This window comes from Carlito syrichta, unplaced genomic scaffold (genome assembly GCF_000164805.1).
Source record: "Carlito syrichta isolate Samal-C Ts95f unplaced genomic scaffold, Tarsius_syrichta-2.0.1 Scaffold75111, whole genome shotgun sequence".
In the NCBI taxonomy this organism is placed as follows: Eukaryota; Metazoa; Chordata; class Mammalia; order Primates; family Tarsiidae; genus Carlito; species Carlito syrichta.
Genome location: NW_007019207.1, coordinates 7,152 through 35,076, shown reverse-complemented (window position 1 = coordinate 35,076; position 27,925 = coordinate 7,152). Strand labels below are relative to the sequence as shown.

The 27,925-nt window shown below is 36.6% G+C and overlaps 1 long non-coding RNA gene across 1 annotated transcript; it reads right to left on the bottom strand.

Moving 5' to 3' along the window:
• Window positions 1–27,925, bottom strand: LOC103255627. The gene is made up of 3 exons (XR_504032.1): window positions 27,857–27,925; window positions 8,335–8,430; window positions 1–79 (listed from the first exon to the last, which is right to left on the bottom strand). It is a non-coding gene; the product is annotated as an uncharacterized LOC103255627 (long non-coding RNA).

Below are 27,925 nucleotides of genomic sequence, written 5' to 3'. Positions count from 1 at the left end.
TTCCTTCAAGGAACTTGAGTGCTGTGCCGATGTTAGCCACAGCATGAATTCGCTTCATCCGGCGTCCTTGCTCACAGGGCTGTAAACAATGAAAGAATAGGAATAAAACAAACTGCACACATTAAAAAGTTAGTTTTAAAATCTATTTAAATGGATTAAAATGTGCTTGAAGAATATTCAAGAAAAACCAACATTACTCAATTTCTATAAAGTTTAGCAAATATGTAAAGGAGTGTTATCCCCACAGCACTCTGAGGATGTACTACTTTGTTCAATAAAAAATTCATTCTCAGTTTATATCTGTTAGTGTGTTTGTCTTTCAATCTTCTGGATGAGTAAGAGCAAAAGTTTGCAAAACTCTTATGTGGTCTGTTGAGACTGTCACTCCTGCAAGTTATGAAATATGTATATGAATAGTACTTTTGGTCACTCACCTCTTTTTTTTTTAGTCATCTAAATATGCAAGGAGACTAACATTATTAGTGATATTTCTTGATTTACATAGCCAAAATACATGGAGAATGTGAACCAAGGTTAAAAAATAGGACTGTGAGAATGAAAAAGTGTTTCTGGTAAATGAATTGTCTAAGTTATCTGTGTTTAAGTTATCAAATTTTATTATGGGCAGTCTCTGCACCACAACTTCAAATTGAAAACTCCAAATAATTTCAGTGAAGTAGATATGATAATCCTCCTTTGCATTTATAGGATCTATGAGAATAACTGAGGTTAAGTGATTTCTTTAAAGGTGCATGGCTGGTAAACTGGTCTCCTTTCTGTGACCCTACAGCTTTAAATAATTTCCCATTAAAATTCTAAACCAAGTATTTTAAGTTCCAATTAGTAGTGTACCAAGTAGTATTTTTTATATGAATTCAAACACGTTTAAATTAAAGATATCATTTTTAATTTTAATGTATTCTTTAGTGAGACATCTATTACATAGGACACAGTCTCATTCACACATGCACAGTCCCTCTTACTTAGTTTATTTAAATAATTATTTTTTACAATGTAAAAGCTCCCATGAAATCTACCACCTAAAACAAAGTCAATCATCACAATTAAGTATGAAAGCCATATCCCTCAAAATGATTACCATTCATTCCATCTTCCTACCCTCGTACACCCAGGGTAGCCATCACCCAAAATCCAGTCCAACTTTTTCCTTTTTGCAGAAAGATTTATTTCTTTTATATTGGTATTCTTTTTTTAATTTTTATTTTAAGGTGTGGGATACAGTTCAGGGATTAGGTATACAAGTGGTCATTGCACAGGTAAAGTTTGAGCCTCCCTTTGGTTCCCATTTTGCCTGTTTTGAGATCAGGTATCCTTATTGATAAAGTGTGCTCCCTCCCTTTCCCTGGAGTTTCCCACTACTGCCAATCCCTTTCTTATAGTATTATAATAACTGTTCAGAGTCTGCTTATGAGTAAGAACATATGGTACTCAGTTCTTTGTTTCTGTGATAGATCACTGAGTAATATAGACTCTAAATCCATCCTAGTTGCTGCAAAGTTCATAACTTTGTCCTTTTTTTGTGACTGTGTAATATTCCATCGTGTTTATGTAGCACATTTTTTTTTATCCAGTTCACTTTCAATGGACATCATGGTTGGTTCTATGCTTTTGCTACTGTGAATAATGCTGCAATAAGCATGTGTGTGCAGGTATCTTTCTCATAGAGTGATTTGAGTTCCTACGGGTATATTCCCAGAAGGGGGATTGTGGAGTAATATGGAAGGTTGATTTTTGGATCTTTTAGGAATCACCTCACTATTTTTCACAGAGGTTGTATTAGTTTCACACTCCCATCAACAGTGTAGAAGTGTTCCCTTTTCCCCGCATCCTCTCAAAAGAAAGCAGGAGTTGTGATCTTAATATCAGACAAAATAACCTTTAAGCCAAAAAAAATGTTAAAAGATATGGAAGGACACTACATAATGATAAAAAGTTCAATTCATCAACAAGAAGTATTCATCCTAAACATATATGCACCCAACATAGGAGGATCAATTTTTATTAAATTGACCTTCCATACCACCCTGCAAGCCCCCTACTGGGAATATACCCGAAAGAATTCAAATCACTCTATAAAAAAGATACCTGCACATGTACGTTTATCGCAGCATTGTTCACAATAGCAAGAACATGGAACCAACCATGTTGCCCATCAAAAGAGAACTCAATAAAAAAAATGTGGTACATATACACCATGGAATATTATGCAGCCATAAAGAAGAACAAAATCATGAACTTTGCAGCAACTTGGATAGACTTAGAGTCTATAATACTGAGTGATCTTTCACAGAAACAAAGAACTGAGTATCACATGTTCTCTCTCATAAGTGGATCTTCAACGACTACCATAATACTACAAGAAAAGGATTGACAGTTGTGGGAAACTGCAGGGGTGTGGGGGGGGTCGGGAAGGTGGGATTGGCAGTAGTTGGAATCTGCCTGGGGAAGGGGTCACACCTCATCAACAAGGGTACATGCATAATGAATGTTTGGATACCTAACCCTGAATTGTACCCCACAATTTTCAAATAAAAAATTAAAAGTCAAAAAAAAGGCAGCTTCTAGGTAAACTAAAAAAAGATATTGACTCTAACACTGTTATAGCTGGGGACTTAAATACCTCACTAACAACCCTCAGTAGATCATTGAGGCAAAAAAATCAACAAGGAGATCCTGAACCTCAAGTTGACACTTGACCAAATGAACTTAATAAATACATACAGAACACTCCACCTAACAACCACGGAATATACATTCTGCTCATCACCACATGGAACATATTCCAAGATAGATCACAACTTCGGCCATAAATCAAGCATAAACAAATTCCATCAGATCTAAATACTGCCAAGCACCTTCTCAGACCACAGTGGAATAAAAATAAATAACAACAACAAAACTCCCCCCAAACCCACAAAGACATGGATACTAAACAGCATGATGCTGAACAATTTCTGGGTCAACATGGAAATCAAAGTAGACATTAAAAGTTTTCTGGAAACAAATGAAAATAAAGACACATCTTACCAAAATCTCTGGGATGCCATGAAAGCAGTACAGAGAGGTGAATTCATTTCTTTTATATGCATTCTTAAAAAGAACATTTATTTTAGTTTTTAACTTTTCCACACAGATTTATGTTGCTAAGATTAATCTATATTGTTGCCTTTCACTATATTCCATGCATTTTGAAACCTATATAATGTACCATTTATATACTGCCTTTCTGATGTGAATCTGGGTTATTTCTTTTATTGCTTTTGTGGTATGCTGATAGATCATTCTTGTACTTTTCACCTTTTGTGCAACATAGTTTCTTTTGTACATATATCTAAGAGAAGAATTGCTGAGTCAAAGGGAATGTGACTTTGGATCTTGTAAAGTCATGCTAAACTATTCCAAAATGGTTGCACTACTTTTCACTCTGCTCAGTATTCTAAAAATAGTCCTTTTGTTCCACATTCTAGCACTTGATTTTGATAGATAATTAAAATTTCATTTTCAATTGAATGTATGTAAAATGTCATTGTGGTCTTCCTTTGTATTTTTCTGATCAGCAATGATGTGGGCATAGTTTCCTGTGGTCACTGGCAATGTTAATTTCTTCTGTAAAATGTCTTTTCACATCCCTTACCCAGGTTTTCCATTTGGTTGTTTGTACCCTTCTTGTTTTGGAGATGTGTTTTATATATTCTTGATCTAGCCCTCTTTTAATCCTTTCAAAACAGGAATCGTGACTGACCTCTACAAATTTGTAACTTCTTTTGCCAATTTCTTTGAAGGTTTTTGATTTTTAAAATATTTTTAATTTTAACATAGTTAAAAATAACAATCTTTTATCATCAATATTTTTGTGTCTTATGGAATAACTTTTTTCTATCCTTATGTCTAAAAGATATCCACTTATATTTTTTACTAAGAGTTAAAGTGTTTTGCCAGTAGGCCCTTAGTTCATGTAAGTTTGATTTTTTATAGGCTATGAGATAAGATCCAATTTTACTGTTTTGTATTAGAATACATGTTTTGTTTTGTTTTTTCCTGTTCTGTTCATTGAACAATCTCTCCTTTCTGCATGTGGCATCGAACTCTGACATCCACTAACGTTCCGTTCATGCCTTGGTCTGTTTCTAGATTCCACTGCATTTTTCAATATGTCCATCTCTGTACTTAATACCACACTGTCTAAAGTGATATCGCTTCAGTGTAAGATCTGATATTTAGTAGGACAAATGCTGTTTTTGTTTTTCTTCTTTAGGTGTATCCTGGCTAAGTGAGAAAGATACAAACATCTATTGTATTGTGCCATCATATATTTGCATTTATTTTTATACAACTTAATATTTCCTAACCAATACACTTATCCTCGATGATCTACCCAGTGTTGTTAGTGGGGTATTTAAGTACCCAGCTATGATGATGTTAGAGTCAATATCTTTTTTTAGTTTACCTAGAAGCTACTTTATAAAAGTTGGTGCTCCTATGTTGGGTGCATATATGTTTAGGATAGATGTTTCTTGTTGATTAACTGAATTTTTTATCATTATGTAGTGTCCTTCCATATTTTTTAAAATTGACTATACTAGGCTACAAGTTCTTTCGGGGCACCAACCATATCTCATTTATCTCCATTTTCCTTAGAGGACATAGAGTAATGCCTTATCCGTATCAGGGACTCCAGAAATGTTATCTGAATGATTATTAGACAATGTCAAATGCCATTGCAGAATTGATTCTACTCTAAATATATGACTTACAGAGTCACCTGGTACACATGCAGGGTCTTTGGTGCTCAAGATCCCCTAAGAGTGTCCACTGTTCACTTCTAAGTATTCTTCTCTTGTGCAAGGTGTTCAAGAGTTTTTTTTTTGGAGTCTCACTCCATCGCCCAGGCTGGAGTGCAGTGGGACGCTCATGGCCACTGCAACATTGACCTACTGGGCTGGGGCGATCCCTCCGCCTCAGTCCTCCAAGCAGCCAGAACTGTAGGTCATGCTGCCATGCCCAGCTAAATTTTTAAAATTTTTATTGTAGAGACAAGGTCTCACCAAATTGCCCAGGCTGGTCTCGAGCCCGTGGGTTCAGGCAATCCACTCTCCTCAGCCTCCCAAAGTGCTAGGATTACAGGTTGAGCTACCGAGCCCAGTCAAGGGTCTTTTAAAAAAATACTGTACAGGAGGTTAGACAAAATAGTTCAGAAAGAAGTTTATCTGTAGTCCTTAATCTCTATTCCTGTTGCTTCCATTGTTTCTAATGTTTCAGTGACAATTCCTTACATTCTAAAAAAAAAAAAAAAATCCTAAGTGCAAAGTTAAATTTTGTGTTTCTATGTTTATGTGTAATTAAAGATATATAATCCATGATACATTTAAAGAGTGCATGTTTCACAAATAATATTCAATGGATGCAGAAAAATTCAAGAATAATAATTTTAAAAATTTACAATTCCCGGGCAACCCTGTTTCAGGCCCCCTCCCACTTAGGAGCTCTTCTGTCTTAATAAACTGCTTTCTAACCAAAAAAAATTTGCAGTTCCCTAATACTTAAAATGAAATCATAGACAAGGTAGTAATAACAGATTATTGAAGGGTGTTAGGATATTGAGATTTCATGCTTGCCCTGAGATGCAGGCAGTAGAGAGGATGCTGAGTCATTGGTCATATTTCTCAGATGATCATATTCTAAGTCAGAGTCCTGAGATTTGTGACATTAAGCATAGGGTTATTCTAAGTACGTTTCTACCTATCACAGAATTATAGAATTCCTGAGCAATGTTAGTGCTCCTGAGTGAAACACTCTTACCCAAATTCCCCCTTAGAAAATCTCTGAAAGAAGGCCTGGGATCCTTACTCCTTTAAATAACGCTCTTCATCTTAACATGGTCCAGAACCATAATGCAAACATGTACATAACTTAAATAGCTATTGTTGTGGCATATTTATAAATCCAGAATAATTTTATGTAATTCAGAATCTTGAGAAATTCAATATAAATTATAAAAGTTAAATCAGAAACTGTTCTTCTATGCCTCGGCTTCTCTATCTGCTAAATGAGAATGCTGAGTTTTTTTCCTAAAATTCCTTCTAGCTTTAAGATCTCATAATTCTAATTATGTCTGAATGAATAGGACACAAATGAGAGTAGAACTGTTATGTCAAAGTATACTCTTTTCTAGAATAATCTAGCTTGGTAGTTAAATGCTCATCAAGATTTCTGTATACTCTATTGTATTGTCAGGTACAATGGCAGAATTATCTTGACACTTGGAATGCAGATACACTTCTTGAATATTCCTATGAATACCCATATGAAGACTCATCAACCTTCAAGTAAATAGCTTAATTCGGAGAGAGGGTATATAAAGATGATCTGTTATAACAGGCAATCAGAGGAGTATATATGTTATTCTAATAATTCCCACATCCTAATGTTTATCCAGTTTACATAGCTCATATACATACTTGTATATTCCAGATTGGCTGTTCCTATATGTCTTGCTTGATTTTCTCCAAAATAGAACTTGCAACAAGAACTTGGGTATAAATAGGTTATTGGAGAGAAGACCCCAGATAGCAGGAGTGAGGATGTGTGGAAAATGGGACCAAAAAGGAGGAAAAGTCAATAAAAGGTATGCTATTAGGAGTATCAATCTAGGCAACTTGAGCTCAATCCTGCTGAGGACCCTATGGGGAACTCAGAGAGACATGAGTAACATATGTCTCAGAATTGCCCTTCTAAAAATTCAAGGATGGAACATTTATTAACAGACTTCTATTTCCATTTGTTGAGAATTCTTTGAGACCATTAATTTTCCAACACTTCAGAGTTGCCAGGTGCAACCTGTGGCTTTGATAAAAGCCCTGAGGTAGAACCCAGAGAGTACCAGGGGCAATAGGCTGTCAGAGTGTATGAAAGATGTCTATCATCAATATAACTGAAATCAGAGGTGAGCTGAACTGAGATGTGGGGATGCCAAAAACATCTGCTACAACCTGAATCCAAATAGATCAATGATTTACAAAAAATTATTATCAATTTGTACATTCTAACAAGCAATTCTTTTACAAAAGATATTTTGAGGACTCCCTGAACAAAATTATCATGAAATTAATTTTAAGGAGTTAAAAATGTCCTTTAAACAACTCATTTATCCAAGCATTAATGATTGTGTAGTTACTGCCAAGATACAAGAGAGAAAGAAAAAGAAAGTACTCCTAATTTTGGACTCCGTGTCTAATGTGCTATCCAACATTCTGAAGATTATTTCCCGAATTCCTTTTTCCAAATACAGTAAACATTATTTATAAATAATTTCATTTACAAACTACTTATAGCTCTACGACTCTGAAATTTAATAAAAACATAAGCAAGAAAAAATAAATATTTTATTATTCAATAATGTAGAAAAACATACCGTCAGTATTTTTTTCACTCTGCTGTTTCCACAGCACATAAAACGAACTCTGAACATGCTGTTCTTGCTATGAATGATTCATGATGAATGATGTCAATGCTACACTGATTCAAGCTTAATTTTCAACAAACAACTATGTAAATACACAGATATGGACCAAGAATCCTTTACTAATGGAAAGCAAACACTTAAAGGTAGATGTTGATTAGTAACACCTTCCATACAGATGCAATAGTTATCCATGTCAGGTTACTGATGAAGTTCTTTACTCTTGCTTCTAAGGTTGCCACTATAAACATAATGTTTTATTTTTTATTTTTATTTTTTTTTTTGAGTTGGAGTCTCACTTTGTTGCCCAGACTGGAGTGTAGTGGCTGCTCCTGGCCACCACAGCCTCGGCCTGCTGGGCTCCGGCGATCCTTCTGCCTCAGCCTTCCAAGTAGCTGTGACTACAGGTGCGCATTACCACGCCCGGCTAATTTTTGATTTATTGTAGAGATGAGGTCTTGCCAAGTTGCCCAGGTGGGTCTCGAACCTGCAGGCTCAGGCAATTCACTCACCTCAGCCTCCCAAAGGCGCGGGATTACAGGCTGAGCCACCGAGCCCGGCTTACATAATATTTTAAATCCACTATTTGTGTGCAGGAATAAAAATGGAAATATATTTCTTGCTCCCAGAAGTGACTGGTAGACCAGTGTTTCCTGTATGCTACCAACCACAACTAAAGGACTTTCTTTTAATATGGGTAATACTCCTTGACACTCTCAACTTCACAATCCCCAAATTCTAAATGGGAAAAATTTGAAAGTATGGTCACACACACACACACACACACACACACACACACACACACACACACACAAAAGAAAGAAAGAAAGAAAAAGAAGAAGAAAAAATCTTACCAGTTTCTGCCCGGACAGGACCTCCAGGAGAGCAAGCAGTTTAACACCATCTTTCATGTCTTCAAAAAGGTCATCCACCACCATTGGGGGTTTCCTCTGTAAAACCAAAGAGAAATAATGCACTCACGATCTCTCTCTCTCTCTCTGTGTGTGTGTGTGTGTGTGTGTGTGTGTGTGTGTGTGTGTCTATCTGTCTTTTTTTTTGTTTTTTGAGTCAAGTCTCATTGTCACCCAGGCTGGAGGGCAGTGACACAATCACGGCTCACTGCAGCCTTGAACTCCTGGTCTCAGGCGATCCTTCTGCCTCAGCCTTCAAAGTAGCCAGGACTATAGACGCATGCCACAATGCCTGACTATTTATTTTTATAGATGAGGTCTTGCTATATTGCCCAAGCTAATCTTGAACTTCTGGGCTCAAGCTGTCCTCTCGCCACAGCCTTCCAAAGTGCCAGGATTACAGGTTTAAGCCACCGTGCCTGGCCAGAAATTTCTGTGTGTCTTAATTCTTTATTTTTGGTATGACTGCCAATTACCTTTTGATAACTCTAAGAAGAAAAGCAACCCAGTGAAGATAAAATTCAACATTCAAAAACCTCAGAGGATTTAATACATGGGCTTTTACATAAATACCAGCTTCTTTCTAGAAAGAGATTTTTGACAAGGGCAGGATGGTGTGGGATACTGGAAGGAAGAGAGGGCACTATCAACCTAAAAGATGAGAGAGATTAAAGCATAATCTAAAAGCAGATCAGGAGATGCACTGGGGAAACGGAACCCACCTTGCAACTTCACAGCCATATTACAGCCACATTACTGGACCTTAACAAGGCTTGGTCCTTCTACAGGACATTGTCACCAAGGCAACCTCTGCTCAGTAAGTGTTCCTGCTGAAGGAGCACTGTTAGCATAGCCAAGATCGCAGATTTAATCTTCCTGTGGGTTACTTAGCTGGTATGTTTTGTTTCACAGCCTGGTGAATCTAGCAAACCTTCCCTCAATAAGCACAAGATTACAGACTGAGCAGTGCAAATCCATCACCATTGCTGGAAAAATAAGCCAAAGCTCATATTTAATTCATGGAGAATCTTTTATTTTTTTATGAAGGTTATTAAAATACTCAATATACTGGAATTCATCAAGCCTTGAATTAGGGTCTCTCTTGGCTCAGGAGAAAGCAAAGAAGTGATGACGCCAATGCTGATGGTCAATAGAGGAGACATGTTCACTGATTTCTCACAGAATCAAAATTTTTTTTCATTTATCAACTGAGTTCAAACTCTACACTTTTCTGATTCCCACTGATTCTTGTTAAGCCTTAATGCCCAAGTCCTGACTTTCAAACCCTTTTTTTCTTAGAAAAACAATGTGTTCCGTGTAGACAGATTTAACACCAAATGTTTCATTAAAATGTGACTTTTTTCCTCTACCCACTGATATGTAGCATTTATATTTCTCCTGTGACTGCATAAATTATACTCTCTAAATGGTACAATTCTAATTTAAAATGAATTTTTCTTTCTTTATAAAATGAACAGCTGAATACATTTTGTTCTCATGCTATGAAATACATGTTCAAAAATAAGAGTTTTAATTTTCAATTATTCTCTTTTAAAATTCACTGTTCATACTGCTTCTTACTTATAGAGCAAAAATGTAACAGTGACTTTATATTATGAGCATATAAATACAATTATTCGGAATGAAAGGATTCATCCAAATAAAAACTATTTGGTACAATAAGAAGCAAATTAATTGTATTAGCCATATACAGTCATTAAAAGATTATCTATTTAACATTCAAATGTCTATTTGTATCCTAATAAATTAAGTAAAGTGAAAAAGTGAGGAAAAAGTTAATAAATGTGTGATATATTCAGTGAGCAAATACAAATGAATTTTTTCATATGTTGTGTTAACTTGAATATGAAAATAAAGTTAAAGAAAGTAGGGAATTTCCATGAAATAACAAAAATTACCAGAAATTTTACACCAAAAAAAGATAGAATGCATGTATTAATCTGTTCTGCTTTTAAACATACACAGGCAGGTCTCTGCCACTTTGAGGAAGATGTTCTCTTAGCCTCACTTCTGCCTCTCATTTTTTTCCCTCTTGTACCTCTGCTGATGCTTCCTTGCTTCCTCCAGCTGTTCCCTACACAATGCTCCTGGAACTGGTCCTCAGATCAGTATTGACCACTCAACAGTGACCACTGGTCTCTTTGCATGGGAAATTGCTGATTCCATCTTCTCCTTGATAGATTCTTCCCCAAACCTCCATGACCAGAATTGTTTACACGTCGGCTGGTCTCTCTCTCTCTCTCTCTCTGTCCTTCCTAACTGTAACCATTCAACAAATTCAGTCCTAATTTCTTTGATCTTTACAAACTTTTGTCTTCCTAGACATTACTCTTGAATCATTCCCTCCAGGTAACTGTCCTCTCCTAAACATTGTTGAACATGTGACAGGCACTCAATATATACTGCTGTCTGGCTGACTGACTGAATGAATGTATGTAAATATTGTGCGAAACCAATAAAATATTTCCACATAACAAAAATTCCACCTGACAGAAATAAAACCTTAGTAATTATTAGACAAGTTTCGCCACCTCACTTTGCAAAGGGATTGTTTATACACAGCAAATGATTATCTAGGGAAGAGCTTTACTATGGCAACTACATCACATTTGGTTTTCATAACAATGTTTTAATGGGAAAACTTTCAGCTAAAATGTTTCTCCTGCCAGACACACAAATATTTACAGCACACATATGGCTACTTTGGTAAGACTTGGGTCACAGTGCTGAAGGCCAAAAGGAAGAGTTAGAAACGCAGATAATTGGTTGGAGCCTGACTTGATGGAAAACAAAACAATGTGGTTTTGTTCCTATTGCTCACAAATTTTCAGTTTCAAGTACTAGATAGAAATCTATCAAGCACTTTTCAAGATCACAATTATCTTTTTTTTTTAATTAACGGAAAATTGTGATCATCTCTCTGTTTTTCTCAGTATCTGGAAAAATTACATACTCCATGGATCTCCCTAGTGATATTTAGCACATTCTGGTACAATATGGAATGAAGATAAGTGCGTGCCAAGTCAGAGCAGGTTCAAACAATAGACCTTCTGACTGAGTAAGGGGAGAGGGAGATGGGGGCAAACGAGAAGAGAAAGAGGTACGTTGCTTCAGTGCCATCCCTTCTAGAAGCTCTCCTTAATATGGCTTAAACCCTAAAATCTAGCTCTAAAAGAACGGTCTGATTTCTAAAAGCCTATATATTCAGGGAAAATGTGCAGGCCTCTGGGACTGGAGAGCTGACATTGCCCAGCCATCTCTCTGGTCATTAACCCTGAGTGGAGTGGGTCTCACAGAGCATGCTTCTCTAGTCCTCTTCCCTCACCTTTAGTTTTGCCACAGAAGCCCCCTTGATAACATCCAATGAGAGTCCTTTCTTTTCTCCTATGTTTTAAAGGAAATCAAATGTTTCTCCTTGAAATTTATGAAATCTGGGGAACAACAGGAATCTTTGGTATAATTTTTACTGACCATTTCCGGTATTTGGGAAAAATAATCTGTTCTCTGACATTGTGTGTTTGTGTGTGTGTGTGTGTGAATAATTGGTGTCTCTGTGCTTGTCTATAAGTACCAGTATATATTTAACCCTTATCCACTACCTATTTCATATTTTTACTCATGAAAATAGGACCATGTTTGCTATGCTACATGTCAATTTTGTGCCCCGTGAAATAATTAAATTCCTTAGAGGAAAAAGATTAAGATAATCTGATGAAAAAAGATATCAGAAATAACTATTTACCATAAAATGAAAACCTAAAAATTCTCACATTTAAAAAGTATATATAAGGCTGGGCTCAGTGACTCTGCCTGTAATCCTAGTACTTTGGGAGGCTGAGGTGAGTGGATTGCCTGAACCTGTAGGTTCGAGACCAGACTGGGCAACTTGGCAAGACCTTGTGTCTAAAATAAATTTTAAAAAATTAGCCAGGTGTGGAAGCGCATGCCTGTAGTTCCGGCTACTTGGAAGGCTGAGGCAGAAGGATCACCTGAGCCCAGCAGGTCAACGCTGAGGTGGCCATGAGCATGCCACTGCACTCCAGCCTGGGTGATGGAGTGAGACTCCAACTCAAAAAAAAAAAGTATATATAAAATGAAAAATTTTGATGCATAAAGGAAAGATGACAAAATAGTTCTATATACTACATATAGTATATAAATTCCAATATTTAATAGGTGTCTCTATGGCTTAGATATTTATACAGTCCAATTTAGCAGGTACTTTAATAAAGGGTTGAAAGGAGAAAGAAAATAAAATAGGAAGAGAAGAGAAACAATAAATAATATATTGTTGAATACCTTCATGTGTTGAGTATTATGAAGTGGACTCTTACATGTTATCTCATTTATTCACAACCATCCCCTATGGGAATACTACCTCTCTTTAAAAATAAGGAATTGTAATCTCAGAGGCACCATTGGTCCATATCACACCCCTATTAAATGACTGGAATTTGAGCCCAGGTTTGTTATACTTTGATGCACTTCGTTAGGCAGGAAGCTAAGCATAAAAATACAGGAATTAACGTTAATTTTTCCTGAATAACACACAAACCTGTAACTATGATTTATATTTACTATCAATAGGACAAGTATTAACTGATAAGCTGAAGTGCCTGTCACCCTACTGGAAACAATAAATTTATTAACAAAAACACACTAATGTGGATTTAGGAAGACTAAAAAGGAATAATAGAAGAATCATTTGTATTAATATACGAGGGGGACAAAAAAACTGTATTTAATTTTTGGAGGGTGGGCCCCTTTGTAGTACCCTTTGTACTTAAAGTCTGGGCTAGGTAAGTGTTCAAGGAAGTCATCGGCATCAGTGTGCCACCTAGCTTTGTTGTGAGAAGCTGTGTTCAGCTTCAGCAATTTTTTTTGGAGATTCTTTCAATGCGTTTTCCCATTTCATGATGGGTGATTTATGAGTGTACCTGCCCACACCACACTGAGTGCTCAGCAGTTTAACCTCCTTATTCATCCAATCTCATCTCAAGTGATTATTATTATATTTTTTTGGTTTCCCCAGATGAAAAAAGTCCTTAAAGGGAAATGTTTTGCCAGTGTGGAAGAAGTGAAACAAAAAATGACAGAAGCACTAAAAGGCATCAAAATTGATGAGTTCAAAAACTGTTCTGAGCAGTGGAAAAAATCTTGATAGGTGTGTCACATCAAACAGAGAGGTGATTGAAGTTTAAACATGTAAGAATAAATACACTTTTTAAAAGAAATAAATTCTGATGTTTTTTTGGGTCCCCCCCTCATATGCTGGCATAGACACAAGTCAGCCAGAGTCATACCATGCTTTCCAATGGTCCTGTTTGTGCTACACCCCATCCTTTGTTATGTGAGTGACTTGAGCTGGGTCCAGAACATTCTCTGCTTGGATCCAGAAGACGACTGGGGCCAAATTATCTCATGGCAGTACCTGAGGACTAGTGTCATCCTCCTTCTGAGGTTCCAAGAGCCACTCTGCCTCTGTCTTTCTCAAGACTAGGTAAGTTAGTGTTGAGGTCCTCAAGACCACTTTTGGGCTTGATAATTCACTAGAGGAACTCAGAACTCAGAAAAGCTGTTGTATTCATAGAGTTTACTATAGCAAAGTCTACAGAGTAAAATCAACAAAGGGAAAAGACATATGGAGGGAAGTCCAGGAGAAAGTAATGCACAAGCTTCCAGAGGTGAGTGACCTGCCTCTTCCCAGTGGAGTCACATGGGGATATGATTCATTTCCCAGTCATGATATGTGACAGCATGTGCAAAGTGTTGCCATCCAGTGAAGCTCTCCCAAGCCTTAGTGTCCAGGGTTTTTACTGGGGGTCTGTGACATAAGCAAGCAGTGCCCATGTGACTTAACTTCAGCTGCTTAGACTCCAGCTTCCTCCCCATCCTCACTCCCTGCTAAAACATGTATCAGTCAAAATCACAGTGTTAAAATAAAGGGATCTGATCAAAGTGGTACAGCATATTCAAGGCTTGTTGCACACAAAAAATGAAGTTCACTATAAATATGATGTGGCTCAAGACCTCAGACATACAAAAACACTCTTACCAGGCAGAATATTACAAGTTACCTGACATTGTCTTCCAGAAGCCAGACAGGTCCATTCTTAAAGACAAGCCTTTCTCTGGAATGTATAGGGTTTTAGTAACAGGCCTGATGCGTTTACCCTTTTCTACTCAGTAGGCTTTTCCTCCTTATACTCTGAGGCAAGTATCCTTTCAATAGATCACCCTTCTTGTTTAAATCACCTAAAATTAATTTTACTTACTTACAACACAACTAACATGTGTGTCTAATTAGTTATTAACTAACATAACTAACGTGTGTCTAATTAGTTATTAGTTTGCAAACACTGTTCTGAGTGTAACAATTTACTTTCAGTGCCCTGTCACTCCTAATCCATGAAAATATTAATATAAGTGACCAAAAGTAAATTTGCTCTGTAAGATGGAAATATGTTTTTTAAGGGGAAACTGATTGAATTTTTTAAAACTAAAGTGGGCCCCCTCCCTTCCTGCAGTTTAAGTTACCCATGGTCAACCATGGTCTGAAAACATTATATGGAAAATTCCAGAAAGAAACAATTCATAAGTTTTGAATTACATGCCATTCTAAGTAGTGTGATGACATTTCATGCAGTCCCACTTTTTCATACCTTGGCTGTGAATCTTTCCTTTGTCCAGAATATCACCACTGTCTACTCAACCCAATCCACCTGTTTGTCACTTAATAGCTATTTCAGTTATCATATTGACTGTCATGGTATCACACACACTTCTTGTGGCCCCCTTATTTTACTTAATAATGACCCCAAAGTGCAAGAAAAGTGATGCTGACATTTTGGACATGCTAAAAAGAAGCTGCAAAATGCTTCCTTTAAGTGAAAAGGTGAAAGTTTTCAACTTAATAAAGAATAATTGTATACTGAGGTTTCTAAGATCCCCACGTAAGAAAGAATCTTCCATCCATGAAATTGTAAAGAAGGAAAGAGAAATTCATGCTAGTTTTGCTGTCACAACATAAACTGCAAAAGTTATGGCCAAAATATGTGATAACGCCTTTTTAAGATGGATGTGGTGGAAGATATGAACAGAAATGTATTCTGATTGAGGCAATTGGGTTTGATAATATGTGGTTTTGGGCATCCACTGGGGGCCTTTGGATATAGCCTCTGCAGATAAGGGGTAACTATTGTAGTTTAATTTTTAAATGTTTAATTGTGCTAAAATATACAAAATTTTACAATTTTAACCATTTTATGTGTGCAGTTCAGTAATGTAAACAATAACTTCCCATTTCCTTTTCCCTTCAGCCTCTGGCAACCACCACTGTACTTCCTTTTCAATGAATTTGACATCTCTTGATACCTCGTATAAGTAGAGTCACACTCTATTTGACTAGCTTATTTCACTTAGCATAATGTCCTCAAGGTTCATCCATGTTACAGCAGATACCAGAATTTCCTTTCTTTTTAAGACTAAATAATATTCCCTTGTCTATGTATGCCACTTTTTGTGTATCCATTCATCCAATATTGGACACCTGGGTAGTTTCTACTTTTTGGCTTTGTGACTGATACTGCTGTGAACATGAGTGTGCTAATAGCTCTTCAAGACTCTGCTTTGAACTTTTTTTATATAAACAAGACATAGGAATGTTGGATTATATGTTAATTTTTTTTTTTTTAAGAACTGCCATACTGTTTTCCATAGTGGCGGTTTGTGGAAAAATAGAATCCTATGTTGAAACATTACTAAAATATTAGTGCTTCATCGGATACCTACACATCTCTAATCTTAGAGTCTGTAGTGACAAATATCATGCAATTATAAAGTAGATTTTCAGCATTAAGAATTTAGTCATTAACCACATCAACAAAAAAAAAAGGTAAAATCACCTGTCATATGGCAGGGTCATCCAAGTCCTCATGTAGCATCATAATTTTTAGTCTTCAACTAAATGCTTTTCCCTCTTGGGCAAAGAGTTCTCAAAACATTTTATGACAACAACAAAAAAAGCTACAGCATTTTACTTAAAAATACTAAACATATATCCTGTGGTTTAATATCTGTGATTGCTGGATACTTAGCAATACCAATAAAACTGAACTAGAAAATGCCGAAAGGAAAAAATCACGTTAAAAATGTCAGTTGAGATGCACTATTGGGCACAGGCAGGGCTGTTGAACAGGAAAAGGTAACGTCATGGCCAGAGGTTTTCACCAAACTGCTTTCTGCTTGGTATATAGAGAGGTCTTTGGGTAAGGGCTGTTTCTCCAGGTGCATTCTGTGCACCCTTGAAATCTTTGTGTACAGAATTGCCTATCACTTCTAGACCCAGACAAACCATTACTTCTGGTTTATGTGTTTCAGGTAAGAACTATTTCACAGGCTGAAGTGTATTATATAGGGAAAAATTCCTATCACAGAACCAATTTTTGCATGCTCTGATGGTTATCTGCTGGGTGTGAACAACAAGCTAAACAACAGGAACAGAGAGGATGGTGGGAAGGGAAGAGAGGTTAACCGGCAGATGAGGAGCAAGTTACCTCCCCAGAGGTTGGCATAGACCCCATTGCACTAAAATGTCTCCAAATGACAAAGTAGCCTTGGGCCACATTAATGAAATCATGATTATAACCACTGACAGTAGTCAAATAAAATAAATGTAATGTCTCAAAGTTTTGTCACTTTATTCAGAAAATCTAATTGAATGTTCTCAATATCACCAGAAATAAGGTGAAGTAATTTAAAAACTATATGTGTAAACTGTTTCTCTTTCACTCCCTTCATAACAGCACTTTTGTAATGATTTTCCACCTCTACTTGGCAAAGGGAAGAAGGTAGTTCCCGTTCTTTTTTGTTTCCTGTGACAAATAGCATAATCCTTTCCATTTCCTTGATTATTTAATTCAATTCAAAATAATACCCCAAAGGCAATAACTGTCCACCAGCTCAGCTTTAAATCTGCTCAGAAAACTTTGCTCTTAATGATTTTCAGGTGGAATAAAGTTTGTTTTACTATATAGTATAAAAGAAATATACTCCCCAAGTTATAGGTTTTATTCAGTATGAAGTTAGACTATCCTGAACTTCTCTCTCTTGTTCACATTCAGTATCTGATCCATCAATGAATTTTATTGGCTTTATTTTCAAAACGTATCCCAAATCCAACCACCTCTCACCAACTCAGTTGCTATTATCTTGGTCCACGTCACCAGATTCTCACCCCAATGAATTCAATACCCTTTAACTTATTTCCCTCCTTCTGTTCTTGCCCCTCTAGAGTCTATTCTCAGCAGAAAAGCTTCTTGAACTTTCTTATAATGCATCTCCCCCACGAGGATCTAAGCTCCATCATGAAGGGATTCATTTTCTGTTTTGTTCCCTGCTACATTCTCAATACCTAAAATATTGCCAACCTTATCAAGTAGTATTTTAAAATATGCATTGAATAAATGTATAAAATTATTTCTAAACAAGGAACTGCAACAAATATTAGCAAAGTGTTTATTAGTCTGCATAAACTTTTTGAGATCTATATCCATGTTATCAATAAGCCAATATATCCTATATAAATTAATCAATGCTACCCATTTCAAAATTCCTTCATAATCTTTTAGTTGCATATTTGGAAATAACTAACTTATTAGCATGTTCAGAGTCAACAAATTTAAGCAGGTTTATTTTTTCCCTAGCTTTATTAAGATATAATTGACATGAAAATTATATTTACGGTGTACATTTTGATACATATACATACATTGTGAAGTAATTAAATCAAGTTAATTAACAAGTCCGCCACCTCTCATTCTTAGTGTAGCTTGAAAAAAACAACTGAAAAATTATTTTCCTGTTGACTTCTTTCTCTTCTTCTCTTAGTTCTTTAATGGTCCCACCAAAGTATATACAAGAAAACGGATGGGAGAGAAATTCAATTCAGAATGTGTTTCTATGCTATCTTTCAGCACTGTTAGTGGAAAGACAACTAAAGAAGATAAAAGCCACTGCTAAAGCGTTATTTTATGACTTTGAAGATGTTATTCAAAGTCATAATTAGCATTGTATTTTAAAAAACACGGAAAATCCAAAGTGTTCCTTTTAAAGGAGTGCATCCATCTAACTTGGTATTAATGCCAAATGTGTTCTTAATGGAATCTGTCATTGATTGAATTGTGCCACCGAAAGATATGTTGAAATCTTAAACCCCAATATTGCAGAGTGGGACCTTATTTGGACACAGAGTCTTGAGAGAAGTAATCGAGTTAAAAGGAAGTCATTAGCTTGGGTCCTAATCCAACATGACTACTGTCCTTATACAATTAGGAAATTTGAACACAGACACAGACATACACAGAGGCAGAGATGGGAGTGATACAGCTGCAAGCCAAGAAGTGTCAAATATTGCAGACCACCACAAGATGCTAGAAACAAGTGAGGAAAGACTCCATTCAGAGCCTCAGAAGGAGCATAGTCTCCCAGCCTGCAGAACTGTGAGAAAATAAATTTCTCATTTTAAGCCACCCAATATGTGGCACTTTGTTATGAAAACCAGAGCAATTAATAGAGAACCTGGCTGGGCTTGGTGGCTTAGCCTGTAATCCCAGCACTTTGGCAGGCCGAGTCGAGTGGATTGCCTGAGCCTGTGGGTTCAAGACCAGCCCCGGGCAACTTGACAAGACCTCGTTCTCTACAATAAATAAATAAATAAACATTAGCTGGGCATGGCACATGTCTGTATTACTGGCTACTTGGAAGGATCGCCTGAACCCAGCAGGTCGATGCTGGGGTGGCAGTGAGCATGCCTGAGCCCAGCAGGTCAAAGCTGGGGTAGCAGGGAGCATGCCACTGCACTCCAGCCTGGGCGATGGAGTGAGACTCCAACTCAAAAAAAAAAAAGAGAGAGAGAGAACCTAAATAACGTTTTATAATGCTTTTTTTTAGTTCTTCTAAAAAGTAAGAAGATGCTCATAGCATGCCTAAGTTCATCTTAAAACCAGTATTTAAAATGTCCAGGGCTATCTTTAAAAGTTGCATAAATTAAAGACTGATAGATGGCTTATTGCATATTGAAAAGAAGCTCCATTTATAGAAACACTAAAAAAATGGCTACTTGAGACCTATTTTTCCCCAAAGGGCTTAGTGCCAACTTATTTATTTCACAGTCACAATATCATAAAGGTTGACTTAAGGTTGTTTAAATGCAAATGTAATATTCGATTCCACTTTACAAAATAAGAGAAAATGAAATTACAAGCATTTGATAAGAGAATATAATCAATATAAATATTAAAATTATATTTTCTTTATTTTAAAAATCTAACTTTTTATAGTTTTTTTTTTAAAGATATGTTTAAATTGTTGACTGGGCATGGTGGCTCACACTTGTAATCCCAGAACTTTGGGAGACAGAGGCGAGAGGATTACCCGAGTCCAGGGTTTCTAAATCAGGCTGAGCAACTTGGCGAGACCTAGTCACTACAATAAATAAAAAAATTAGTCAGGCATGGTGGCACGTGCCTGCAATTCCAGCTACTTGAGGTAGAAGGATCCCCTGAGCCTAGCAAGTGGAGGGTGCAGTGGCCATGGGCATGCTACGCACTCCAGCCTGGGCAACAGAGTGAGATTCCCGACTTAAAAAAAAAAATAAAAAAAATCAATCAATTGTTTCCTGTGGGTGACTGAAGCAGCATTCTACAACTATAATAGCTCATGGGTCTTGCACACAGTTTAGAAATTTTCTAAGAAAAATTGCAACTTGCAAAAGAAAAAACATTTTCAACTGTCAAATTTTAATGTATTTATCTTAATCTATTTTTTTCCCTCAAAAAATGCAAAGGCTGTATATGGTTAAGCCCAAGTAATATGAGACCATTAGGTGGGAATTTCTTCAAATTAAAATCCACTCCACCTCTGTCTTCATCTGTCTGCCTATCTCAAGTGTAGGCACATCAACAACCATCTCTCCTATTTCCACTCTAGTCTCAGTGTCAGGGATATTTCTGTCCTCTTGTACAAATCTACACTCTCCACTCATGCTCTTGATTTCCTCTCCTACCCTGCCTCCTCAGGAGCCAGGCGCCTTCAGAATAACCTTCCCTTCCTTCTTCTTCAGTCCTTCCCTCTCTGCTAGTTCTTAGTTCATTCCCTTCTATACAGACACACACTCAAGACTACCCTTTGTTAAAATGCCTCTTAGCTGATCCAATTTTCTAATACTTTATCCCATGGATGTGTGATATACAGTGTTCTAACATCCTCTTCTCTCATTTACTCTTCAGATTACTAGAGTCAGATTTCTACTACAACATGACCACTCCCACTGGTGGCCAATGATTTCCTAACTACCAAATCAAATGGGTTTGCTTTCTTCTTATTTCAACCTGGGGAGGTTGTGTGATGTAAGACAGTCTTCCATTTCATTTAGGTTTTTGAGTTTGTTTCCATACAGGTGTATATAGTAATCTCTGGTAATCTTTTGTATTTCTTTGGGGTCAGTTGTGAATTTGTCTTTTGCATTTCTGATTGTGTTTATTTGGGCTTTTTCTCTCTTTTTCTTAGTCAGTCTAGCTAGGGGTTCATCAATCTTGTTTTTCCTTGAAATAAACCAGCTTTTGATTTCATTTTTTTTTTGTATTTTATTTTTGTCTTCTGTGTCCTGAATTTGGGTTTTTATTTTGGTGATCTGGATGCCTCTGCTGAACTTAGGGTTTTAGGTCTTGTTTTTCCAGCTTCCTTGGGTGTTTTGTTAGGCTGTTAATTTGCGATCTTTCCATCTTCTTCGTGTGTGTTTGTAGAGATATGAATTCTGCTCTTAGGACTGTTTTCATGGCATCCCAGAGATTTGGTAAGATGTTTCTTCATTTTCATTTGTTTCCAGTTATCTTTTAATCTCTGTGTTGACCCAGGAGTTGTTTAGCATCATGGTGTTTAGTGTCCATGTCTTTGTGTTTTTGGGGATAACTTTATTGGTGTTGATATTTACTTTTATTCCATTGTGATCTGAGAAGGTACACGGTAGAATTTCAATCTTTTTTTTTTTTTTTTGAGTTGAAGTCTCACTCTGTTACCCAGACTGGAGTGCAGTGGCCGCTCCCGGCCACCGCAGCCTCGACCTGCTAGGCTCCGGCGATCCTGCCGCCTCAGCCTTCCAAGTAGCTGGAACTACAGGCACGCGATACCACGCCCGGCTGATTTTTCATTTTATTGTAGAGATGAGGTCTCGCCAAGTTGCCCAGGCGGGTCTCGAACTCGCGGGCTCAGGCAATCCACTCACCTCAGCCTCCTAAAGGTGCGGGATTACAGGCTGAGCCACCGAGCCCAGCTCAGAATTTCAATCTTATGGAATTTGTTTATGCTGATTATGACTGAGTAGTGGTCGATCTTGAGTACGTTCCATGGGGTGATGAGTAAAATGTATATTCCATGGTTGTTGGGTGGAGTGTTCTGTAGTTGTCAAGTAAGTCCATTTGGTCAAACATCACGTTGAGGTTCCAGATCTCCTTGTTGGCTTTTTGTCTTGATGATCTGTCTAGGGTTGTTAGGGGGGTGTTTAAGTCCCTAGTTATGATAATGTTAGAGTCAATATCTTGTTTTAGGTTACCTAGAAGCTGCTTTATGAAAGTTGGTGCTCCTATGTTGGTCAAATGGGTTCATCTTTAACAGGAAATTTCTCTATCTAAAATTGAACTTAATAGCCTTTCCACAAGTCTTTTGATCTCTGTGAATGACCTTAGTCATTTGCTCAAATTAGAAATCTAGAAATTGTTATTGGCTTCCTCTTTCCAAGATTCCAATTACTTATTCAGTTCTATCAAGTATATCCCTAAACTTCTTTCATTCCATCCACTTTTCTCTATTACCCCATTATTGCTTTAGTCCAAGCTGCCATCTACTCTCATCTGACTTACTGCAAGGTCACTTCACCTCCCATCTGCCTTGTTCCTGCTCTACTTCATTAGAGAGAGAGAGAGAGAGAGAGAGAGAGGTGAGAGAGAGAGAGAGAGAGAGGTTCAGGTCAAAGTGATCATTTCATTCTCCTGCCTAATATTCTTTAATGTCATCTACTGCCCATAACACAATGTCCAAACTCTTTTAAGTGACTGGCTTTTGACCAATTCTCAGTTTTCTTTGTTGCCATCCCACTCTTAGAACCAACACTTTCAGGTAATCTGAGCTGCTTTCATTTTCTTTACTGAACCAAGCTCATTCTCGCTGCTCCACTTTTGAAAGCACTGGTTCCTTCACCTACCCTGCCTAAGACATTTCTCAGACCCCATCTTAGATGTTTCTTCCTCTGAAAGTCGATTGAGCCCGCCATCAGGTTACCTGTGTGGTTGACTGTACTTACTTTTCACTTTGTATTTTCCCTCTCATGAACTCACCACACATTGTAATTGTTAGTCTCCTCTGCTAGATGACCAATACCATGATAGCACCAACCAGGTGTGTATTTTTTCATTACTGTGTTCACAATCCCTAGTACATAATAGGTACTTAATAAGTATCTACTGAATGAATAACTAAATAAGCAAATGAAGCATGGGAGTATAACTCACTGATTAGTGCCTATTATGAATGGAATGTCTGTGTTCCCCTCCCTGTCAATCTATGTCCTGAAGCCTTAACCCTCAAGGCAATGATATTTGAAGTGGGCCTTTGGTAGGTAATTAGGTTTAGATGAGATCATAGGGGTGGGTTCCCCATGATGGAATTGATTAGTGTCCTTATAAGAAGAGAAAGAGGGATGATAACTTCCTCCCTGTGCACCATGTGAGGAAATCATGTAGAGGAAGCAGTACATCCACAAACCAGAAAGAGAGCTCTCATGAAGCACTGAATCTGCCAGCACCTCTCTCTTAGACTTCCAGTCTCCAAAAGTGTGAGAAATAATGCATTTTGTTTCAGCCACACAGTCTCTGGTATTTTCTTTTCTTTTCTTTTCGGTTTATTTTTATTTGTTTATTTTTATTTTGAAGATGTGGTGTACAATTCAAGGTTAGGTTTACAGATGGTCATGTACAGGTAAAGTTGGGACCTCCCTTTGGTCCCCACTTCACCCGGTTTGAGATCAGGTACCCTTATTGATGAAGTGTACCCCTCTCCCCGGCAGTTTCCCACTACTGCCAATCTCTTTCTTATAGCATTATGATAATTGTTCAGGATCTGCTTATGAGTGAGAACATGTGGTACTCTTCTTTATTTCTGTGATAGATCACTCAGTATTATAGACTCTAAGTGCATCCCAGTTGCTGCAAAGTTCATAATTTTGTCCTTTATGGCTGCGTAATATTTCATTATGTATATTTACCACATTTAAAAAATCCAGTCCAATTTTGATAAGCAGCGTGGTTGGTTCCATGTTTTTGCTATTGTCAATAATGTTGCAGTAAACATGCATGTTTAGGCATCTCTTTTAAAGAGTGATTTATAGCCAGGCTCGGTGGCTCAGCCTGTAATCCCGCGCCTTTGGGAGGCTGAAGTGAGTGGATTGCCTGAGCTCGCGGGTTCGAGACCCACCTGGGCAGCGAGACCTCATCTCTACAATAAATAAAAAAATCAGCTGCGTGTGGTAGCGCATGCCTGTAATTCCAGCTACTCGGAAGGCTGAGGCGGAAGGATCACTGGAGCCCAGCAGGTCGAGGCTGCAGTGGCCGAGAGCAGCCACTGCACTCCAGTCTGGGCAACCGAGTGAGACTCCAACTCAAAAATAAATAAATAAATAAATAAATAAAATTTTTTAAAAAGAGTGATTTAAGTTCCTCCAAGTATATTCCCAGAAGGGAGATTTCTGGGTTGTATGGGAGATCGATTTTTAGATCTTTTAGGAATCGCCACACTGATTTCCACAAAGGTTATACTAGTTTACATTCCCACCAACAGCGCAGATGTGTTCCCATTTCCCTGCATCCTCTCCTCTCCAGCATCTGTTTTTTTTTTTGGAGTTATTGATTCATCGTAGCATCCCAGGCTGACTGAAAGAACACTTAGGAGTTGGGGTATTGAAGTCTGATTTTTGTCACCTACTTGTTATGCGACTATGAGCTTATTAATTAACCCTCAGTTTCAGGTTCATAATCTATAAAAATAGTAAAAATAATACATTTTCTTGTTGTGTGAGGATTAAATAAAGTCAAAGAAGAAGTTGCTAAAGCACAGTAATTGGTGTAGAGTAAGTGCTCAATAAAGGCAGGCCTGTAATTTAAAAACATGTTTTAGCAATGAGTGCCAACAAGCTACACCTGAGTCCAGAACCTGACTTCTAAAAAACCATCACTCGAAATCAGCATTGGACTAGTTAAAACCAATACTCCACCTCCTTTCATTAACAGAGCTAACAGAATAGAAAGATGCAGATTTCTTCTTGGAAAGGAAGATAATTATAGGTTCCATGTCTAAAAGTGGAACACCACCTTTGAAAGGTATATAAAATAACTAAAACCCACGAATTTGTTAATGTTATATTATAGCATATTGACAATTTGTGATTTGCCATGTTTTGCATAATTGCAGAAGCATAAAGACTTTAATTTAGAAATAAAGCAAACAAAATATTAACAGATAATTATACCCACAAGTTTGAATAATTACACCTGTGCAATAAAAAGGCATAAAAACATACACACAGAAAGTCCTCATGTTTTCTTCCTACTTTTAATCAGATTTTTGTTTAAGAAAAGTAGATATTTTGAAAACAGATTGCACTCTTATTTGCATTTTAAAGCTGTCACAATATTTATAAAGGATCGTTACACTAGAATGAAATATCATCAGTAAAAGACTTTATTTAATTATTATTAAATAGTTTATTAATTTACAACTCAGCAAGGCAATCAAGACAAAAGTGAAAGTTCTTTAAAATCTTTCCCAAATTCACCTTCCTAAACATCTTCTGAACATCTCACAATTGAATAACTGAGGACAGAAGGATCAGCTTTCTTGTTTCTCAGCTAAAAGTCCCCAGCTCTTAAAGCTACCACTGCCTATTACTAAAGCTATATTTGGAAATGGTAAATTCCCAAAGAAGAATTTGAGAATATATATATATATATGAATTATATATATATATATATAATTTTCAAATATAAAGTCTTTTAAATTAACCTTTAAAATAAAATGTTTTAGGTTGTTTAAAACTTTTAAAGAGGGCATTTTAGTAGCAAGATGTTATCACAGCACTTAGAATTTATCATTTTAATTTATAACTACAAAAATTCTCATGACCGGTGTACAAAAGTTCTCAGACAACAAAGATATTGCAGAATATTTGCAAATTGCATTCCAGGAAAAAGTCTAAACATTCTTTTTTCCTAGCTAGTTGAGCACTTTTGCCTTTATTGTTCTCAGAGATAAAAATAACTTGGCACATCATGTAGCATAAGTATGGGTGATTTAAAACTAATATCTTGATTGTCAGCATTAAAAATACCTTAGACATGCGTCATTTTCTTACCTTTATTGATAGACGTCACTAGAGAATTATGGGGGGAGAAGGCGCACCAAGGAATAAAATAAATTTTAACTCTTTTAAATAAATGGTTTGGTTGTCAGTTTATCTGAAAAAATTTCAAAGCAAAGCGCTATGTATACCAGGCATCATCACACAAGGAAACATCAAATATGAAAGGAGAGACAAGCTCATTATCGCCATCATCTCAGGGTCAAGTTCCCATTCCCATTAAAAATTTTGAAGAGTGTTTTAATAAAGCAAGAAAATGGAGATTCTCATACACTCTTGGAGTATATTAAAGTTATAACTGTGTACATCTATTGACTATTCATCCACTTCTATAAATTCATCCTAAGAAGAAATAAAGTCATGTAAGTGTTCAAAAATGTCTGCCCCAGAACTTTTACTGTCATATTTTATATAACATTAAACAACTGGAACTTATCTAAATAACTATCAATAGGTAACTGGCTAACTCTTGACAGATAAATATTTTTTTAAATGATTAAACGATTACAATGATTATGTAGTTCTACTCTTGACATGGAAAAATGTGTTAGGTGAAGTAGAGGCTTCCAGAACAATATCCTATAAAGCCACTTATATGAAACTGTTTAACTGTGTAGAAAAGTGGTGACCAGTATTTTAGTGAATATGATAGCTGGAGTATGTGATTTAAGATGATTTTCACTTTCTTCTTCACAGTTTGTAAGAGTATATATTAATATATTACAATTAGCATGTAGCCTTTTTACACTATGAAAAACCAATATTTTAATTTTCATTTTAGGAACAAAAACTTTCCCCACTTGATAACAATTCTGTAGAATGAGTAGTGGCCAGCTGGCATCAATAAAGGCTTGAGAAAATGAGCCTCAAAGGAAATAAGCCTCCTGCATCAACTGCTGTATTCCAGGGCAGATTTTTAGTGTAGCCACTGTGACATAGAATTCCCTTCTCATCAAGTGGCTTTTGGAAAGAGATTATAGGAACGATGATCCCAGTTTATCCTGTACATAAACATATGGCTCTTGACTTCTTTCATTGCTGAACCATGAGCTTCTCAAGGCCTATGAAAATGTCTACTAATTTTTTATTTTCCGCCTCCAAAGTCTGGCATAGACACAAAGTAAGCATTGATTTGTAGAATGAGACTGAAATTAATTGCCACGTTCTGCTTATTTCTGTACCATCAAAAAGGCTTTGGGAAACCCCTGATCAAAAATTGCACATAGGGTTGTGCCTCGCATACTGTAAACTCTGCTCTCAGAAAAATGATCCTCTAACTAAATCCAGAGAGTTGTCCTATCATCTGGACTTATTTTTTACAAATATGATGCCTCTTGGTTTGCATATTATTCCATCAGCAGTATGAGATTAATTTTATTATAATGTATCAAGATTAAAATTTATTTTATATGACTATTTATTTTGAAGTCACTACAATGTACAGACACGTAATCACCTAATACCACCTAATGTCAGTGTGTATAATCTCAGGATGATTTCAGCCTTTTAGTGTCCTGTCACCATGGCTACTTTTAATCAAAACACCTGAGAAAGCAAGGACACAGTCATGAACTTCTCAGATAAAATCCTTTGCTCAGCACAGACCACTCATTGCTTCTTTGTGCTCCAAATACAAATAAACACACATAAACAAAAATTCAGCACAAATTCTCCTTTTGATATGATATACATGTTAGTATAAAAGAAATGATTGCATGAAATATTTCCTCAAGATCCATAGAATTGACATGAGTGACTGCCCTTGACTCTAGCTATTAGTTCATTTTTTCCCAGATTTCATCACACTTAGGCAACAGTTAAACCAACCAATAGGATTGCTGATATCATTGATTAGTAATATAGTGATTAGTAATTGTTTAGTAATATAGAACAGCAGCATTCCTTTATACTTGACATTTAATAATTTATTGGCTCAAACTAAGTAAATCTATAATTCAAGGTACTTTTGTTTTGTTTTACCTTGGACAGATGAGAGTTGATCCATTTTGTGAAAGTGCGTTTTTGTACTATCTCTTGCTCATCTAGAAG